Source organism: Cervus canadensis, chromosome 22, assembly GCF_019320065.1.
Source record: "Cervus canadensis isolate Bull #8, Minnesota chromosome 22, ASM1932006v1, whole genome shotgun sequence".
Lineage (NCBI taxonomy): Eukaryota > Metazoa > Chordata > Mammalia > Artiodactyla > Cervidae > Cervus > Cervus canadensis.
The window spans coordinates 53,982,267-54,001,695 of NC_057407.1; the positions used below are offsets into that span (position 1 = coordinate 53,982,267).

Consider the following 19,429-nt stretch of genomic DNA (forward strand, 5'->3'; position numbering starts at 1 on the left):
GAATGGGATGCTCAGGAGGCTGGAGGAACTGAGAAAGAAGGGAAGACAAACTCATGGGTCACACTGCAGAGATTACCGGGTGGAGAGATTACCGGGTGGGTGGAGAGTCCACTCTGGCAACTTGAGAAGTAGCCCTGTTCCCCTCTGAAACCCATCAGATTTGGACAGAGAGATGCTGGATTTTATTATTGTTTATCCCTTGACAAAGAGCCAAAATAAGCCCCAAGCTGAATATCCAGCTTTGCATCTAAGGCATTTTTGTGTCTCTGCTGTGGCAAAGGAAAACACATTTTTTTTCCTGTTGCTATGTATACTGGCAAATATCCTATCCAAAGAATTGTGCTCCAAGAACTCTGGAAACACCTGCCAGCAGAAAACTTGGGAGCTTTGTTTAAACAAGCGGACCTGCCAATTTTCCAGTACTGTTGACTATGCAGGACTAAAAAATGCGGACTATTTTAAAACCTACTTGATGGATAACAGGAACTGGGTCGTGGTGATGTGGCATGGAATGTGCCTAGAATGGTGTTTACCTTTTTTAATTTAAATATTGCATAGTCTGAGCCTTCTGCAAGGACACTGCGGTGTTCATCACCCTTCAGTACTGACCCCACCATGTGGCTATGAATGGGGAAATGCTTGGACTGAATTCAAGATATTTGGCAAAACAGAGTTTCCAGGAAACACTGTGGTAACCCAAAGCACCAGGCTCTGACATGTACAGGCATTAAAACAATGTCCTTTAGGTTATCATGCGTTTCTAGTGTCTTCTGTAACACCCAGTGTGGACTCTCCTAAGTCTTAGTGAGCAATTAAATTCCGAGTCCTAACTGAACTCTCATATGACAAATGGTCCCACTCTCCTCTTCCCCTGTCAAATTAACTACTATATGTGCTTGTCCAGTAGGCAAGATGGTTTCTGGATGTAGTGAATAGAGGCGCTTGGCTGTGTACAGTTCAGTGGTTGACCAAAAAATGCCGTGCTCAAGACAGTAGCATTTAGTGGCATCTGTTTTCATTCCAACAGGCAGTACTTGATTGTTTGAGAGTGACTGAGGTCATCAGAGGAGGTGGAAAGACGCCAGGTGTCCTTGCAGAGTGTAAGGTTGTCCCACTGGATTTGAGCTATTTCCTTGACTAAGGATGCCATGGTGAAGTTTTCTGGAGGGACCAATGCTGTTACTCCAAAGGTCCATCAGCCTGAGGATGTTGGTCTGTTTCGTGTGATCGGAAGGAATAGTGTTGAAAGCTTCCTTCTCAATGTGTCCATCCTCTGACCTGCCATGAAAGTCCTGCCACGTTGAGTTATTCCTTCAGATTGTCTCCTTAGGAAAGTCACTGTGCATCTTAGATCCTCAGTTTCCTCATCTCTAAAAACAGGGATTTAGACTATGTATCATTTAGCTATCACCACAATAAGGGAAGCCTGGAGAGCTGCAGTCCAGGGGATTGCAAAAGAGTCAGATAGGACTTAGCAACTGAACATTAAGACTCAACACCAAGGGTCAACAGGTCAGTTCTGCCCCATATACCACTGGCTAAAGAAAGTCACATAACCAACACCAGAGTCACAGAGTGTGGAAATGCTCTCCATTCATGAAGAAGCCAGGGCAAGGGTGTGGGACAGGGAAGGAACTGAGATTAGTAATTCAACCTACGGTAGACTGGCTCAGTGGGTTCTAAACTTTTGGGCCTTATAGCTATAAGAAATTGTTCTTCAATGCAGTCTGTTATAGGATCCCGAAATTTAAAACATATCAAACTACAGTCATTCTGTGGTCCCTCTAGGGGATTCCTCAGGCATTGGACTTATTTTTAAAAATATTTACTTACTTGGCTGTGCCAGGTCTTCACTGCAAAATGTGGGATCTAGTTCCCTGATCAGGGATCGAACTCAGGCCCCCTGCATTGGGAGCTCAGAGTCTTAACCACTGGGCCACCAGGGAATCCCAGGGCACTGGATTTAAAACCTAGTACACATAAGTATCATGCCATGTGCTTTTAGGTCCTGTGGCCTTCTATGGGACATTAGGAGAATTGAGATGGGGTCTAAAAAGTCCCATTTTTTAATAAAAATCTCTAGATAATTTGGATGCCAGGGCTTTGTGGAGCTTGACTCCTCTGTGATCCCAGGGTTCTAGGCATTACCTCTGTCTTGACAGCATGTGTGAGTACCCAGTACCAGCAGCAGTTAGCTGAGTCACGTGATATATGTCAGCTGAAATATATTACTCTTCTCGTCCCAGCCGATGCGTTTGGCAGGGACAGCAAGTCCAGGAGCCAGTGCCGTAGAGGATGTGGAAGCAGGAAGGGAGCCAAGGCATCTTGTGAAGGTATGAATGTCTCAGATTTTGTTTACAGCAGTCCTAAACAGTGATGCTCTTAAGCGTTGATTCCAGAAGGTCAGAGTTAATATGCAGTTATCCCTGGTGGTGGGAAACTCAAGCAAAACCTCAGTCATTTAATGTATCAGTGTAGCACCAGAAAATAGGACAATAGAACCAGCAGGATGCGGTCCTTCTCTTCTCTTTCTCTTTTTCGTCAATCTCTTCCTCTCTCTATATATTTCTCTCCATCTCTATTTCCCTATCTACCTGTCTGTTTTTCCTGATTGGCAGACGTGGGGCCTGGTGTATACATTTGAAACCCGCAGGGCAGGCCACCGTGTCTCGAGGGCAGACTGTAACTCGGACAGGATCTGACACTGCAGGTCAGAGTTCTGCGGGCAGAATTCTCTACCCTTAGAGTCTTTCAACCGATTGAATCAGGCCCAGCTAGATTGTGGAGGATATTCTCCTTTAGATGTTAATCATATCAGCAGAATACCTTCATGGCAACACCTGGATTAGTTTGACTGAACGCGTGCGTGCGTGCGTGTGTGCTAAGCTGCTTCAGTCCTGTCCTACTCTTTGCAATGCTATGGACTGTAGCCCGCCAGGCTCCTCTGTCCTTGGGATTCTCCACGGCAGTGGTTTGCCATGCCCTTCTCCACGGGATCTTTCTGACCTAGGCATTGAACCCGAGTCTCTTATGTCTCCTGCACTGGCAGGCAGGCGGTTCTTTACTCCTAGTGCCACCTGGGAAGCCTGTTTGACTGAATAACTGGGTTCTGTAGGTTGAGCCAAACTGGCCCTTAATACTGACCACCATAGTTAAGGATTCTTCTTGATTCTTGTCACATTTTTATGTTACTTATAGTCTTACTTAATATTTTCTATTAAGGTGACTCATTTCCTTCAAATTTTAGCCTCCTCCTAAGCAATAATAACTATGAAATTCCTGATTCAATCTACGAGTTATGTAAATTATACAAATGATAAAATTAATTATAACTATTAAAATGCCACCTTAAATAATTCACCACATCCTCTTGGAAATGTTTAACTAGTTCATCAGATCTCCTGCCACAGAGCTGGGTTGAAAAGTTTCCTGTGCAAAAAGGAGGAATGTTAATGAACAAAGTCAGGTCTTTGGTCAGTTGCTCAGCCTAGGCATGACAGAGTACAAGAAATATTTTCTGTTAGAGAAAGCCTTGGTCCGAGCAGGTGTGTGATTGTTTGGGAAGAGGAAGTGAGGACCTGTGCCCAGAAGGAAGGATGGAAGGATGCTTAGGGATTTCTGACAGTTTCACAGATATGTGAAAAATGACTTTAGCTGCTTGTGGGTGGTGCTGGTGGTAAGAGTCCGCCTGCCAATGCAGGAGACATAAGAGAGGCGGGTTTGATCCCTGGATCGGGAAGATCCCTGAAGGGGGGCATGGCAACCCACTCCAGGATTCTTGCCTGGAGAACCTCATGGACAGGGGACCCTGGCAGGTTACCAGTCCATAGGGTCACAAAGAGTCAGACATGATTGAAGTGGCTGAGCATGCACGCATTATAACTGTTAGGAGCACTATGTTGCAAAAAACTAGAAATAATTGAGTTCATCAAACCAGCAACAGATGATGAAAAAGAAATAATCTTTGCCCTTAAAATCCTTATAATCTAGTGGTAAAGATGAATATTGAAAGATGACTGCACAATATTTTTAGACCATGAAATTTTTGCACCTTGTTTTATGTAGGTGGGTATGTTCCGGTGTCTCCAAGTTTATAGTCTGTGGGAGCTTAAATAGAATTTGTATCCTACTACTGTGTGAAAATTGTGTAGATCTTAATTATGTTGAATTGGTTCGTGGTGCTTTTCAGATCTACTGTATTCTTCTGTGATCAGTCACTCAGTTGTGTTCTCCTCTTTGTGACTGCATGGACGGTAGCCCACCAGGCTCCTCTGTCCATGGAATTTTTCAGGCAAGAATATTGGAGTGGGTTGCCATTTCCTACTCCAAGTACTCCATTAAGGAGCTATTTTTAGTCCTTTCCCTTCTATGTATCCTTCTACTTTTCCTATATCCTTCTACTTTTCTGTATATTTATTCTATTAATTTTTGAGAGTTTGATATTGAAACTCCAACTACCAATTTTAATTTGTCTACTTAAAAAATAATTATATTATATAGTGGAACTATATGTAACTTTGTTCTGTATTTTCCCAGTCTCCTGTAAATGTGTTATCATACTTTCATAATTTAAAAAATAGAAAAGAAGAAAGAAAAAAAGGAAAAAAGCAGAGTGAAAAAATGACTGCAGACCAGTGTAGAATATGCTGGTAGAGGCCTGCAGGGGTGATGAGGAAGGGGCCAGGCAGTCAGGAGGACTGTTTGGAGGAGAGGCTGTCAAACTGAGGTTCAAAGAATAACAAGAATTATAATAGCCTGGTAAACAGGGCCTGGGTATTGGGAGTGGGAGGAGCATTCCGTTTAACGTGGAAGCATGAACAAAATCAAAGACTTGAGCTTGCATTGTTTGTGTGTGTGTTTAGAGGACAAAGGCCAGGGGTGGATACAGTATAGAATCTGCATGACCCCTGGTGCCTGAAGCACAAAGTGTGGGGCTTGGGAAGGTGGAGAGGCCAGCACAGGCCGTCCCGATGAAGTCTCTCCCTTCAGCTGCAGGGGAGTGCTGGATTTCTCAATGATCAGATCACACATGTGCTTCAGATGTCACAGAGTCCGGGGAAGGCCATTTATTTTATTTTCAACCAGTTTGTACATTTTTAAAGTAAAAAGTGGTTATTTTAGGGGAAAAAAACCCCAACATTGGATGTTCTTACACGTTACCATTCTGGCGTTGCTTTTGTTTTTAAACTACGTCTGGCAGAATGGAGGTGGATGAGAGCTGAAGTCAAGTACCCTGAATGCAGTGTTACAGCTTTCCTGGATGGGTTTTACTTATTTATTTGGATTTTTTTTTAACCAGAGTATAGTTAATTTACAATGTTGGGTTAGTTTCAAGTGTACAGCGAAATGATTCAGTTATGTGTGTGTGTGTGTGTGTGTGTGTGTGTGTACTTTTCAGATTTGGATGTGTTTTCTCGTATGCCTAACAAAGCCATCCTATTTTAGCAACCTCTCCCTTGTCTTAAGGATTTTGTTTATTTGTTTTCATTTAGTGGTTCTCTGCAGAGAACATAGGAAGTGTGTGTAAGCGTTCCAGTCTGTCACAATGATTGGGATCGCTGATGGTTTTTAAGTGGGTGAAGACCAGGGGTGTTGCTACAGACTGAATTTTGTGTTCTCCCCCCACCCCAATTCAGATTTTGAAACCCTAGTCCCCCTGATGAGGGCATTTGGAGATGGGTCCTTTGGAAGAGAATTGGGTTTAGAAAAGGTCGGAGCTCCGCGTGTATTAGTGTCCTTATAAGCTGAGGAAGACACCCGCTTTTCCTGCCACCCCCATGTGAGGACACAGCAGGAAGGCAGCTGTCGACAAGCCAGGAAGAGAGCCCTTAGCAGACGCTGGCAGCTCGGTCTCAGACCTTGCAGCCCTGAGAACCCTGAGAAATAAATGCTGGCTATTTAAGCCACCCAGTCTGTAGCATTTTGCTGTTAACAGCCCAAGCAGACTAAGACAGGTGTTGTAATCTTCCTGAACCTGGGTGATGGTCCCACTGGTCAAAGTGGCTGGTAAAACTGAGATCCTTTTGTGCTTGAGGAAGGCTTTGGGAAGATATTAAGGTTCCACAGGAAAGGAAAAGATGAGTAAGGACAGCCCAAGACAGAGGCCAGAGGTCTCAGCGTCTTGCTTAGTATTTTTACCACCCTTTCTCATAGGATGGATATGGGGCTGGGCTGGGAGACCCTGCCATTAGAATACTGGGCGGAGCAGGCACGGGAAAGTGCCTCTTTTGGCTCACGTGAGCTGCAGTTAAACAGAAACCACGTTTGGGATAAGAAGGCTGCACCATCATGCCTGCATCCTGTATACTTGCAGGGTCTCAAGGACACTGGAAACTTCACGATTACAGTCAGTCATGTGCAAGAAGCCGGACTTCACAGTGGCTGCAGCGCAGGAAAGACAGTGCCTAGTAATGATAGTCGGGCGTCTGTGAGTGAATGGCTGGGTGGACCCGGGAGGCCAGGGGCCACCCCAGCACCACAGTAGGGCCAGGGAATGCCATCCCCTGCGCGCCCCCAGCCAGGCCGCCTCGGGTCTGCGCGCACTGTGGGCTTCGCTGGGCAGGAGGTATTTTGATTCCCTTGGGTAAATCACGTGCTTTAACGCAGGAGGCGCGACACAGCCCCTCTGTCAGACACACACCCGCCTTTGGTGGCTCAGCGTGTTACTGAGCAAGGGAGGTGGGAAAGGTCCCCAAGACTTGCCCACAGGAGTAGTGGTCCTGGCTGATGCCTCACCCTGTCACAGGGCCATCTCCTCACCCCTGTCCCTAAAAACCATCCTGGAATTTACAAACCAGACCCTAAAGAAGGGGCAGAGAATGGAAGTTTCCTTAGGGTTGTTCTCACCGTGCGCACCTTGGGGAAAGCAGAGACATTTTCCGAGAGGCAATAGGGACCACAGATCATCAGGCACGTTGCTAGACAACCCCACATCCTCCCAGCCCCCGCTGCCCCCTTGTCAGCCGTGGTAACATTCTAGTTCACGCTTGTATTTTCTCAGAAGTCCACAGTAGCTCAAGTGCGTCAGCATCATGTCAAGTTTATTTTGAAGATGCCGAGATCTCCATGGAGACTTGGGGCAAGAAACATAACAAGAGGCCTATCAATTTTCATATCATCTTGTCATGGTTTTACATAATGTTCTTGATGAAAGCAGAAAATGGCAATAAGTAATTAGTTTCTTCAGATAAGAATCCTGTGGGCAGAGAAAACTGCCCGGGAGGCTTCTGCCTCTGAGCCCAGAAAGCTCAGTCCACTTCCTTTTCTCTGTGTGTGGAAGGGGTGCATGGGGCCAGCTGTGCTGTAAAAGGGCCACCGCGGTCCTTGCCACCTTTTCTGCTTCCAGCCTATGTACACTTCCTGTGTTCCTTGGCTTCCTTGTTTGAATGGGGTACCAGCGTCCAACTGAGCCGAGGGCGTCATTTTCAAAGCTGCTGTTTGAGAATGGGGGGTGGGGGGGCTGTGCAGGAAATGAAGAAACCCATAGGCCAGGCCTTTGGACTCCACGCTGAGGCCGGAATCAAGACACTTGCTCTTGAGGACAAGAACTACTTTGTAAAGAATAGCCGATGTACTCCTAGCCCAGAAGGTCTGTGCTCGAGCACCGCCAAGCCCTGAAACTCATTTTTCCATAAACAAGCTTCAGCCTTAGACATAACTCTCTTTAGACGCTCTGATGACTTCATGGACCAGGCATGCAGGGCGCCCAGATGTATGACTTGCTCAGCCTCATTCACTGGGGAAACCGACCTTGTCCTTTGATTTGGTCTCAGCACAGATGTCATTTGTCAGAAATGCTCAAGGAGGTCACTTGTCCGTAACTTATCTCTTAGGACCCCGACTCATTTTGGGGGTGACTGTCTGTCCTCCCCCATCATAATTGCGTCCTCTCTGGCCCCTTCTCAGGGGAGTGAGTGTTTCTTTAATAAAAACCCAGACTGCCCCAAATCTCTGCGCTCTCAGAGATTTCCATACCTAATTGGCTTGAGGTTTTTATGACTTATTATGAAAAAAAAAAAAAATAAAGGAAAGACTTGCAGTCTTCACTGTAATCTTTTTAATGGAAGATAATTCCCAAGACAAACAGTAACATAAGCTTATTTTCCTGTCAAACACGATTCAGATTTGACAAGAGTGTCTCATCTCTCCTGCTGCTTAAGGGAAACAGGGTGATCAGGATCTGAGTAGAAAGAGCTTCATGAAATTCAAAGACTTGTGGGGAGCTGAGGCAAGACAGGCAAAAGAAAACGAGACACTTCCCCAGATTTTGCACAGCTCAGCTCTTTCTGTGGTGGTTTCAGACAGATGGCAGAGGTTAGTCTCATCTTCCATCAGCTGTCAGCCTGAGACCATAGTGAATTCCCTTCTAGATGATCTGCTAGCTTTTCTGTAACTCTGGGCACCACATCTTTGGAATTTTTTCAGGCCACCCTAATTTCAGTGGTTCTATCCCATAGTCTCTACAAATAGCTTGACTTTTTATGTTTCCGTGTCTGTTCAATTCCAGTTCTTTGTTCAAGGAGTATCTGCATGTGAGAACACAAACCTTAAGCGTACATCTTGAGAACGGTACCCACAGACACAGATAGAACATTGCCAGCCTTCTGTGAGGTTCCCTCGTTATCATCGTTCTGCTTTGTTTGGAACTTCACAGAAGCGGGACCACACAGTGTGGAGTTGTTTGGGTCAGGCTCCTTTCACTCCATCTGACCTCTGTGAGACGCACCCATTATGCTGGAAGCAGCAGGAACTTGTCCCTTTGGACTTCTCTGTAGTGTCCTAATTTATAAATACACCAGGACGTTGGACGGGGGAGCATCTTGGCTTTTATTGGTGGACAGTTTGGTCACCATAGCTACAGGGTATCAGACCTCATCAAAGAGTGGGGTGAGGCTTCCCTGGTGGCTCAGTGGTAGAGAGTCCGCCTGCCAGTGCAGGAAACATGGGTTCGATCCCCGGTCCAGGAAGACCCAACATGCCACAAGGCAACTGGGCCCACACACCACAAATACTGACCCTGTGTTCTCGAGCCCAGGAGCCGCAACTAGCAACTACGGAACCCACGTGCCACAATTACAGAAGCCTGCGCGCCCCGGAGCCCGAGCTAAGCAAAAGAGAGGCTGCCTTGATGCCACCACAAAGAGAGAGAGCCCGTGCAAGCAGGCACCCAGCACAGCCAAAAATAAAAGGAAGAGAGAAAGAATCTCAAAAAAGGGGGGGGGGCAAAAATAACAGGGATTTCAAATCCAGTACTGTGGTTCAAACACCCATCAGCTCTGCCACGTATCAGCTTTGAGCCCTCGGCACGTTATTAATATTTATCTGAGCTTGCCTTACATGGCAGAATGTATTTAGTATCTGCCATTACAGAGAATACTACGAATCAAATTCTGGGAATTGGTTCCAAGGATAAGGACCCCCAAGATGTTTTATTTCCAGAGACACATACTAATTATTCACTGTTCATTCAACAAATGATTGTGCAGCAGCCACCGTATTCCAGACTCTGTTCTAGCAGTGGATTGGTCAGCTTGTTCTCATGACAATCGGGAAGCAGGAATACCAAAGAAGTAAACATTTAAATGAACAAGATCATTTTGCTATCAATAAATGTCGATGTAGGGGACTTCCCTGTGGTCAGTAGTTAAGACTCTGCACTCCCAGTGCAGGGGCCTGGGTTCAATCCCTGGTGAGGGAACTAGATCTCACATGCTGCACTAAGACCCAGTGCACCCAAATAATATTAAAAAACTGAAAGTAAATAAATGCCAATGCAGAAAATGAAGCAGGGCAAGGAGGTGGTGTAGTGGGTGTTGGGTGCTGGTCTAGATCAGGAAGTAGGGGAGACCAAGTGGAGGAAGTCATGTGTAAGTAAAAAGCTAAACTATGTGTATGATTCACTTATCTGTCTCTGGGAAAAGAGACTTGCAGAGGGAAAGCAAGTAAAAGTCCTTGAGGCAAAAACAAGTTTGACATGTTTGAAGAACAGCCAGGAGCTCCATGGGGTCTCAAAAGAGTTGGACATGACTGTGCATGCACCCATACACGCAAGCGCCTAAAGAGAGTGGGAATGGGGTTGGGGAGTGAAGTGGGTTGAGATGAGAGAGGCAGGCAGGGGCCAGACCCTGTGCACCCTCCCCTCACTGTCAGTATCCCAAGCTTCTATTGGAGCCTACAGGCTGCTGGGATGTTAAATGACTTCCCCAAGATCACTCAGAACCAGAACTGAACAAGAGGCCAGGTCTTCTGGGGCATGACCATATAACATGTATCTCAGCTCCCTCACCGAGGTTGGGAAATGAGTGATCAGATGTGAATGGTCTTTGGCAGCACCCACTTGAATGAGTTCCGAAGCTTACATTAGTGTGGAGTGTGCTGTGCTGCGGGGGAAGCAGGGTTGACCCCGGGGCCAGATCTGGCTTGCTGCCTGTTTTTATAAGGTCCATGAGCTGAAACAGTTTTTACATATTTATATATTTGAAAAAAATATCAAAAGAAGAATAATATTTTGAGACATGGAGAATTGTATGACATTCAAGCTTGTGTCCACATGGTTTTATTGGACTAGAGCTGTGCTCATGTGTTTCTGAATTTTCTATGGCTGCTTCAGGGGCTCTGATGGTGGAGCTGTGTTGTTGTGATGAAGATTATATGAGCCTAAATGCCTAACATTTTTATTATCTGGCCCTTTACATAAAGTTTCATGATCTCTTCTCTATAGTATAAAATCCCAACAGTTCAATAATTGAAATAGCTACACTCTCAGGATCCAACTTTAAATAATGCAATGTTTTTGGAAAGTCTTCAGGACAAATAAGTTGCAAAATATACTCCTAGACACCCGAGTTCACCTTTTATGTAACTTTGCTGGCGTTAGGCCATTATAGGCACAGTAGAGATTTTGATTATAGAATATTTGATCTGCATGCCTTCTCTCTGTGAGCAATTAGACAGCAGGTCCAGACTCTTGTAGGTCATTAAGGTTTCTACTCATGTATAACAGAAAATTCCTGTTAGTCTATACCATCAGGCTCATCCTTTTCTTTTCTATGACACCAGTGTATGCTAACTAGATGGATCTCGGTCATTGAGAAAGACCAAGCATGGATGGATGGTGGGGAAGAAAAGAGGTGTTACGGCCTGAATGTTTGTATCCCTCGTCAATTCAGAGGTTGAAGCCCTAACCCTGATGTGGTGGTGTTAGGAGGGGAGCCTTTGGAGGCAGTTGGGTTTAGAGGTCATGAGGGTGGGGCCCAATGAGGGGATTAGTGCCCTTGTAAGAGTAAGAAACCAGAGCTCACTCCCAATCTCTGTCCTGTGAGAAAACAGCAAAGAGGTGGCCCACAGATGACCAGACCAAGTGAAGTAAGTCAGAAAGAGAAAGACAAATATCACATGATATCACTTATAGGTAGAATCTGAAAAATGATACAAATGGACTTACAAAACAGTAGCAGACTCACAGACATAGAAAAGAAATGTATGGTTACCAAAGGAGAAGCAAGGGAGGAATAAATTAGAGTTTGGGATTAACATAGTCACACAACTACACAAGTGTGTATAAAGTAAGCACCTACGGTATAGCACAGGGAACTCTACTCAATCTCTTGTAAAAACCTATAATGGAATAGAATCTGAACAAGAATATATATAACTGAAATCACTTTGCTCTACACCTGAAACTAACACAATATTGTAACTCAAGTATAGGTCAGTTTAAAAAAATTGTGGGACTTCCCTGGTGGCTCAGTGGTAAAGAATCTGTCCTCCAGTGCAAGAGACACAGGTTTGATCCCTGATCTAGGAAGATCCTGCGTGCTGCAGAGAACCTAAGCTCGTGCACTACAACTGTTGAGCAGAGCTTAGGCTCCAGACCCCGGGAGCTGCAACCGCTGAGCCCTCACACAGCAACTGCGGACGCCCAGGTGCCCGAGAGCCCGTGCTCAGCAAGAGAAGCCCTCACACGGCAGCTGTGGAACAGCTTCTGCTCACAGTGAAGACCCAGTACACTCAAAAGAAAAAGAAAAAAAGCGGCCTATCCACAAGCCAGGAAGAGGGCCCTCACCAAGAACCGCATCTGTCAGCACCTTGATCTTGGACTTCCCAGCCTTTAGAACTGTGACAAATAAATGTTTATCATTTCAGCCACCCAGTCTATGGTATTCTGTTGAAGACACCTGAGCTGGCAGAAACAAAGGAATAGCAGGGAAAAGAAACTAAAAAGAGACAGACCCGTTCCTATTAATTCATCGGTAATTATTTCTAATCTCTCAAGAGACTTTGCAGCAACCTTGACATTGGATAATACTCACATGGAGTTTCATATAAACTCCCTAAGTCCATACTGACTCTTTACAGTTTACCCTGTTACTTGTATCTGTTAGGTAAACCCTGAGAACCATCTCATATATTCCTGACAGATGATGATGAGTATGGCAAAGTATTCTCATCCATAAAAAAAGGAAAAAAAAAATTTATTGAGAGCCTGAACTGAGCTTACCTTTTTCATACCTTCTCTCTATGTTGTTAGTGGCACTATAAGGTTAGGGAACCCTTATGATTCCTCATTCTACATCAAATGAAACTGAGGCTTGCATACACCAGGTAAGTGATGCTCGAGGTCACATAGCTAGTAGGTGGCAGAGCTGGACCTGCAGCTCAGTTCCCCCTAAAATTGAGAGCAGCCACCTTCGATCAGTCCCTGGATCCTCAAGAATATCTTTCTGCTCCAAGTGCCAGGGAAGAGAAGAACTTCCCTAAAGTATGCTAGTGCATCTGTCGCAAGAAAGACTTAAAAAAAAAAAAAGAAAACTGGAGACTGGGGTGAGAAATCCCCTACAGAAACAACAGCTTTATTTTAGGACCCTAGAAAGTCCCTCCTTTGTCTAACACTGAGGGGTCAGAACAACGGAAGGCCTGCAGCTCAAACCGGGCCAAGCCTTTCCCCGGACTTTCTCCACTGCCTGGACCCCACTGGTAGTCGAGCACCAGCTCTGTACACTTCAGAGTCTGTTGTACAGCTGAAAGTTGGTGTGAAGGGACCATTTTCTGACCTGCTTCTGGGGACATCTTCTCCTCCTTATTTTAGGCCACCCTTCATGGCAGGCATGTGGGATGTCAGTTCTCCAACTAGGGACTGAACCTTGGCTCCTCGCATCAGCAATGCATAGTCTTAAGCACTGGACCGCCAGAAAAGTCCTCAGAGGACATCTTTAAGAAGTGAGTTATACTCAAAACTCTGCCACAATCCTTCTTTTTGTTAAGATGTTGGGAAATCTATCTGCAGTTTCTCTCTCAAGAGAGAGACTTAAATTTTTTTTTAAAATATCTTCCCCCTTAACTCCTGACCCTTGTCATATTTTTCAGCTGCTTTGAATGTTTTTGTTGAGTACCTGTTAAGTACATGGCGCTGTACCTCGTGCATTGTTAAAACCATGAATGTGAATTAAGAAATGGCCACTCCCAGGCTCCAGCCCCAGTCAGGAGTTGACAGTGCAGTGAAATAATCTGACCAGAGTATACGTCTCTTACCAGCGTCCTCTCCTCTTGGCGGAGTTCCTGCATTAATCACTGAGCTCGGAGCTCACCTGTCAAATACAGCAGAGACCTGGCAGTTACCTGCAGATCTGATGTCGGCCTGGCTCCAGTGTCAAATACGGCTTTTTTCTTTCTCTGCATGTGGCTTACTTGCGGTGGTGGTGTTGTTTAGTCCCTCTGTCGTGTCCAGCTCTTTGCAGACCCCGTGGAATGTAGCCCGCCAGGCTCCTCTGTCCGTGGGATTTCCCAGGCATGAATACTGGAGTGGGTTGCCGTTTCCTTCTCCAGGGGATCTTCCTGTCCCAGGGATCGAGCCTGTGTCTCCTGCATTGGCAGGCGAATTCTTTACCACTGAACTGCCAGGGCAGGCCATGGCTTACTTTACCTAGTGGCGTACTCTGTAGTGAGATGGTCCCTCTGACTGTATTTTGCTTGGAATGCATTATATCAGTGATGCATTGACGACATCCTCCAGTGTGGCTTGGTTCAGAGCTGCAGGTTCTTGTCTAACTTCTGTATCTGCTTAAGTGGGGAATAGACAAGGACTGCTATTTAAAAAGGAAAGGATTTTTAATAATCACCTGATTTGTGTGATTAATAACTAACAATAATAATTACAAATGTGTCTCAGGAGACACTTCACAGCTGGAGCATCTGAAGAGCAAGCCTATTTTCCTCCCATTAAGAAGTTCACATGACTTTGTTTTTACGAAGGGAGAGTAGTTTACTGGGGGGTGAATGTCAGCATTGGAGAAACTCTGACTTGGGTTCCAGTGATCCCATCTATTACCCTGTCGCTTTGGACAAGGCATTTAAGCTCCCCGAGGCTAGAATACCTCTTTTAAAGCGAACACGTGGACATTAACTACTTATAGGATCGCCCTGAGTTGAGGTGATGCCCGTGTTTGACACTGTGGAGTAAGTGTTGCGTCAATGTTGTCTGCGGTCTCCATCCTTCTGATCTTGATATGAGTTCATTAACTCCTCCAGCAAAGCATGTGTACTCTTCAGGCAAAGATCCACTTTGTGTTACTTCTGTCTTCCCTTTCTTTTGTGGAGGAACGCCTCATGCTAACATTGGTAGAATCATGGGTGGATTTCATTTTCATCCTTAAACTTTCTTCCCTTTTCTCACAAAGAAGAAAAAGCATACTTTTAGAAAAATATCACATGAATTTGCATTTCTATGACTGAATTATGTGCTGAGTGGTAAGGAAAGAAGCAGGAGTCTCCCAAACACCCCAGAAATGCCTGTTAGTCCACTTGCATGTATATTTGACTGATTGATAAATGGCTTTTCCAAACTCATCAACCGATAAATAAGTTCTTCTCTTGGGTTATGAGAACCATCTAGAAAAGAACGGGGAATGAAGGAAGGAGACAAGGAAAGGAAAGTCACAGTTCTGGGTAGCCCAAGAGGTAAAGGTCACCATGGAGGATGCAGGATATTGGCAAGCATATGTGCTGTAAATTCAAAGGACTACCCTAGCATTCTTGTGATGGAAGCCATCGGCAATCATTCTTCCTGGCAAAACGGGAGTTAGCCAGAGTCACAGTGTGCTTGGGTAATGAGCTTTCATTGTCATAATAACCCCATATCAAGCCCCTGATACTTAACAGGCGCCTAGAGTAGTCACAGGTTTCTAATCTGGATCCTGTGGAAACTGGGGACACTCACTGAGCTCCTTTCATGGGCACGGGATGTGAAGGGAAACACCAAAGGCCTGTCCTTCTTGTGTTTGAAACTGTGGGCTTTGTTTTCATTTTTATTTGTTCATTTTGCAGTGCATTCTGCAAAGACGTGAGTACTCCATTAGAATTAAAAATTTATATCTAAGGTAAATTGAGTCATTATAAAGTGGACAACATCCTGATAGCTTTCTCAGCCTTTCTCACTCCTGGCTGTTTTTAGGCAGCCAAAAAAGTATCTCCTGAATCTACTCACAGCATATTTCTCCTCTTATAAAGGGGACTTGCATCATAAAGGGGACAACCATTATGACTGAATGGCATATATTTTACTGTCTCTCCAGTTCACGTGCCATCTCCCTCATCTGAGAACCACCTCCTTCCCTACAGACCTCTGCTCCAGTCAGCCCTGATTCTCCTATATGCCCTCAACCTTTTCCTATAAAGGAGTGAGGCGGTGCGGAAATCTGACCCTAAGTGAGCCATGGAGAATCTCCCTCCTGGGAAATTGAAATTAATACCTAAAGACAGGGAATCTGCCTCTGCACACACCTGGAACAAGCAACAGGGAAACTCAGATGCTAAGAGGCCACTCAAAGGAGAAAGCAGAGAAGGCCAATTTGTACTTCAAAAGTAGAATGAAGTTTTTCAGTGAAAAAAGGGCAGAAATGAGAAACTTTTGGGGTTTTTGTAACGTTCCATCTCCTAATTTCAGTTCCTTCTGAAAACTTAGCTGTATTTTGACTTTGGGTTCTGTGAAGCACCCCTGGATATTTTTAAGAGATAATTCTCCCCTTCCTCATTTTTTTTTTTTAAATTAAAGGAAGTTTAGATAAACTCCAGTGATTTGGCAGCCAAGAGGCATAATTAGTATAAACTTTTACCAAAGACACCTGTTTTTTTCATTTTATCTTCTTTAGGCTTCCCTGACAAACCAGCCCTCTTGGGGCTGCTTCCTTGATTAACTTAAACCTGCATTGTATTGACATCATTTATAACATGCTCTTGTACCAGATTGTTTGAGCACCTCTGGAGTCATAATGGTCTATTGTGTCAACACAGCATCCATGAGATTTATACAACTTGCATTATTTACCCAACAGACTGTATAACTTCTCTGAATGAACCATTATGACTGTCATGGGGCATAAATCCATCTTCAGGCACTTTTGAAAGTGTGACTCACTGTCGTCTTTTGTGTAAGAGAATTTATGAAATGAGTATTATCCACTCAATGAGCTCTAATGTCTGCCTGGTGAGGTGTAAAGCTAAATTAATCTACTGGGGAAAAGATGAAACCTATGAGTCAAGAAACAACCCCTTATATAAACTGATTCTAGCACCCCTACACTTAGAAACGGGGAACCTCAAATATCAGCATCTACTCTGTCTCTGGACAACCAGTACTTGAGCAGATGTTCACTAGTGTCTAATCTGTTCCAAAGACAGTGCTTATGTCTGTTTCCTTCACTAGATTAAAGCCTAGGGCCATCTTGGTTTTCTCCATGCCCTTGTTATAAACCCTGGCATAGCTAGGCATTTGGCTTCCCTCGTAGCTCAGTCAGTTAAGAGTCTGCCTGCAATGCAGAAGACCTGGGGTTCGATCCCTGGGTCAGAAAGATCCCCTGGAGAAGGAAATAGCAACCCACTGCAGTTGTCTTTCCTGGGAAATCCCATGGATAAGGAGCCTGGCGGGCTACAGTCCATGGGGTCTCAAGAGTCAGACACAACTGAGCGACTAAGCCCACACACTTTGCCGAATGAATGCGTGAGTAAACGCATATAAATTATCTCATTTAATTTCAGCAATTACCCTGTTTTACAGATAAGGATCTGTGACTCGGGTGGCAGATAATTTCTTCAAAGTTGGACACATTTGGTGGGGTTTAAAAATATTTATTTTATTTTGACTGCACTGGGTCTTTGTTGTGGTATATGGGATGTTTAGTTGTGGTGTGCAGACTTTAGTTGTGGGATATGGACTTAGTTGCAGCATTGCATGCAGGATCTAGTCTCCCGACCAGAGATCAAACCCGGGCCCCCTGCATTGGGAGCACAGAGTCTTAACCAGTGGACCACCAGGGATGTCCCCAAAGTTGCATAAATTTGTATAGTGGTAAAACTGAAATCCAGTCTGTCCTACCCCCACAGCCACAGTTATCTCGGCTAAGTCAGAACATAGAAAAAATGCAGAGATAATACGAATCGCACGTTGCTGCAACAACCAGCATAAAATAATACTGTGGATTCCGAATAAGTCAAACCCCAGTGGAGAGAGCCCTGCAGCCTAGAGGACAGGAGGTCTGTGTTTCACACCATCGCTCCTTTCCGTCTGCCGCGTGTATGGCATGAATCCTTTTATTCATCTTTCCTTTCCTACTTGGTGCCCCAGTTCATTTTCTAAAAAGTGCTGTTTGAGATATTTATTCTGTCTTCCTCGGCCAGCACCTGGGAGTGAGTACCTCCTTAAACTTTACTCCCTGGCCCCTGGCTTGCCTCACAGGGTCTTGTCTCTGCTTCCACCAGAAGCCCAGGAGTCTGCTATCCTGGATTCCATCTGCGTCAATCAGTTGTTAACCACGTCTCCCAGAGGCCCTAGCCTAGCTCTCCAAGGAGGTGGAGAATTGGAAGGGATATATATTATATTAGTGAATTTTTTTTAAATAAAAAAAAAATTGACTGGAGTATAGTTGATTTACAATGTTGTGTTAGTTTCGTAAAGCAAAGTGAGTCAGTTACACATACACACATGCCCACTCTTTTAGATTCTCTTCCCATGTAAATCATTACAGAGTATTGAGTAGAGTTCCCCGTGCTCCACAGTAGGTCCTTCTTAGTTACCTATTTTACGTGTGTGGCTTCCCTGGTGGCCCAGCTGGTAAAGAATCCCCCCACACTGCAGGAGACCCCATTTCGATTCCTGGGTTGGGAAGATCCGCTGGAAACGGGATAGGCTACCGCCTCAAGTATTCTTGCGCTTCCCTGGTGGCTCAGCTGGTAAAGAGTCCACCTGCAATGTGGGGAGACCTGGGCTTGGTTCCTGGGTGGGGAAGATCCCCCGGAGAAGGGAACAGCTACCCACGCCAGTATTCTGGCCTGGAGAATTCCACGGACTGCATACGCTGTGGGGTCGCAGAGAGTCGGACACAGCTGAGCGATGTTCACTCTCACTTCCCTTTCACATGTAGCAGTGAGTATATGTCAGCCTCAGTCTCCTTTCCTTTGTCCCTTGGAAACCATTAGTTTGTTTTCTGCACCTGTGACCCTACTTTTGTTTTGTAAATAAGTTCATTTGTGCCCTTTTTTTAGATTACACATGCAAGTGATATTGTATATTTGTCTTTCTCTAACGTACTTCACTTAGTAAGGTTTTAGAGGTTTTTAATTAATGTTCTCTTCCTCTCTTTTTCTTTCTTTTTTCAGTTTTACTGAGTGTGGGAATCTTGCCCAGCCTCTGACATCATACAGGCTGATGACACCGATCAGGTTGCCCTCGTGTGGACCACGGTAAGAGCAAGAACACCGTCCCTCCTCTTAGGTGACCTTGTCAGATGCAGCGGCCGTTACCCTGCGCGAACGCTGCTGTGAGGAGTGTTCCACCCCGATCTGTGCTTTGTGTCCTCTCTAGTGGACGTCCGTGTAATCTTCCATTCACGCCGGCTTCTGGAACAGAAGTGTGTAGTGGCCACACTTTGGGGCAGTTCGGGTCTGTGGCACTCAGAGGGCATGGCCATATGACACACATCTGTCTTTTGTTGAATCCACCCAGGGCTGGGGCCAACATAGCTGGCTGATTGCTCACAGCCTTTGGTAACAAAAGCAGGGGAAATCCACAGCTCCTGGAGATGGAGGCCACTTGTTGCTCAAGAGCTGGGGTGGGCTGAGCTCAAGGGCCCCCTTAGGGCTCACCAGAAATGTCTCCCAAGATTTGTTTTTTTTTTTTTAATACTATATTTTATTTTTATTTATTTATTTATTTTCCATTTATTTTTATTAGTTGGAGGCTAATTACTTTGCAATATTGTAGTGGTTTTTGTCATACATTGACATGAATCAGCCATGGATTTACATGTATTCCCCATCCCAATCCCCCCTCCCACCTCCCTCTCTACCTGATTCCTCTAGGTCTTCCCAGTGCACCAGGCCCGAGCACATTCCCAAGCATTTGAATTGCCCTCTAGAGAATTTTCAGGTAGACAAGTGG

The 19,429-nt window shown here is 45.1% G+C and overlaps 1 long non-coding RNA gene across 1 annotated transcript in view; it reads left to right on the forward strand.

The window, feature by feature from the left end:
• Nucleotides 1–2,269: 2,269 nt before the first annotated feature.
• LOC122424818 overlaps nucleotides 2,270–19,429 on the forward strand; it is a 34,434-nt gene continuing 17,274 nt past the window's right edge. The window contains exons 1-2 of the long non-coding RNA XR_006264563.1: nucleotides 2,270–2,333; nucleotides 18,649–18,732. This is a non-coding gene — a long non-coding RNA (uncharacterized LOC122424818). The remainder of the gene's footprint in view (nucleotides 2,334–18,648; nucleotides 18,733–19,429) is intronic.